We start from the raw sequence: 2,002 nt of genomic DNA, 5'->3' as shown, positions 1-2,002 counted from the left end.
CTTTTCTTTTCTTTTCTTTTCTTTTCTTTTCTTTTCTTTTCTTTTCTTTTCTTTTCTTTTCTTTTGAGATAGGGTCTCACTCTATCACCCAGGCTGGAGTGCAGTGGCACAATCATGGCTTTTTGCATCCTCAACACCTGCGCTCAAGCGATCCTCCTGCCTCAGCCTCCCAAGTAGCTGGGACTACACGTGCATTGCATCATGCCTGGCTAATTTTTAAATTTTTGTAGGGACAGGGTCTCGCTATGTTGCCTAGGCTGGTCTGGAACTCCTGGCCTCAAGCAAACCTCCTACTTTGGCCTCCCAAAGTGCTAATCCACTGCACCTGGGCTTGACACCACATTTCAACATGAGTGTTTAAGTTAGCTAAGTCACATTTAGGTAGGAAAAGCAGGATCATATTTTTTCAGTCCATCTCTTATCAGTTCATGGTTGTCATTACAGACAATGAAAAAATGTATATATACATTTTTGATGCTGAGTGAATACATGTATTTATACCACTGGCTCAGATCATGGCTATTCTATGGATTTTGAGTCTCTGTGCATAATTTCTTAATAGATTTACAACAGAGACAACCCAATCTGTTGTTTAGATGGCTGGAAAAGTCAGTTTGAAACTAGATAATGGTTTCAGTGTCCACATGTAAATGGAATATACCTATAAGTATCTTACACTTTGCTGCAGAAATCATCCTAATCAGCTTGGTATTCTCTTTCCAGTACCACCACAAAGCAGCCTCTGGATTTAGGAGAGGCAGAAAATACTTCTGTTGCTCTTGCCTGAGTTGGGGACAATGACCATTCAATAAATATGATCAAATACCTTTGCTACACCAGACATAGCAGATGCAAATGGGAATAAGTTCTCAAAGAGGAGGAGACAAAAGGTAGCACATTATAACAAGGCCTGGAGGGAGGGAAGGGTTTAGTAAGCATTTGATGAATGAATGAAGACATGAAGAATAAGCTGTTATAATAGTGAAGTATACCCAGGAAGCCATGAAACTAGGGCTAAAGCTTGGATGTATAGGGAAAATGTAAAAATGGACTTTCTCTTTTCCATATCAACCTAGAATCATAACATTTGCTGTTTTCATTTTGCTCTTCCAGACCATGTGCCTCATGACTAGTGGCAGAGGGTAGCAAGACTGTGTTTGTGTATGTATATGTTTAAATAAATAAGCCTGTCTTTTAAAAAATAGTATTTTTAATGACTAAGGAATTAATCATGAATAAATATATGTAAGACAAGGTATTAAGTGGCTAGGGGAGGTGGGGGTTGTTCATAGAAAAGCCATAGCTGCTCTCTGCCTTCAAGGACCTTATGAGAGACAGCATGAAAAGCTTACTAATGGTGCGAGGCAGAAGGAGGGATGCTGAGTGAAGGGTGCTGATACAGAGTCTCCACGTGCGAGGAAGAGGAGGTCATTGCGGGCTGGGCCATCAGAGGAGGATTCCTAAGAGGATGACACTGCAGGACAGATGGGACAGCTGGAACAATTTTGATAATTTAACAAAGTTATATTTGAAAAAAGAGAACACAGAGTTATTCCATGAAACATGTGAATGAACAAATGAACAATTTACCCAGAACATTTCACCCAGAAGAGATATTATATGTCAAGCACTGTGCTTGACACTAGGAATGGGGCCCATAATATCCTCATCAAAGGCTATATCCATCCATAGCTATGTTTTAAAAAATATCTTTATTGGCTGAGCACAGTGGCTCATATCTGTAATCCCAGCACTTTGGGCGGCTGAGGCGGGTGGATCACCTGAGGTCAGGAGTTCAAGACCAGCCTGGCCAACATGGTGAAACCCCGTCTCTACTAAAAATACAAAAATCAGCCAGGCATGATGACGGTTGTCTGTAATCCCAGCTACTCAGGAGGCTGAGGCAGGAGAATCACTTGAACCGGGGAGGGGGTGGCTGCAGTGAGCTGAGATCGCACCATTGCACTCCAGCCTGGGCGACAAGAGCAAGACTCCGTCTCAA

The sequence above is a fragment of the Rhinopithecus bieti genome, unplaced genomic scaffold, assembly GCF_001698545.2.
Source record: "Rhinopithecus bieti isolate Rb0 unplaced genomic scaffold, ASM169854v2 scaffold_13261, whole genome shotgun sequence".
Taxonomy (NCBI): Eukaryota; Metazoa; Chordata; class Mammalia; order Primates; family Cercopithecidae; genus Rhinopithecus; species Rhinopithecus bieti.
The sequence above is the reverse complement of the archived record's forward strand: the minus strand, read 5'-3'. Positions refer to the sequence as shown.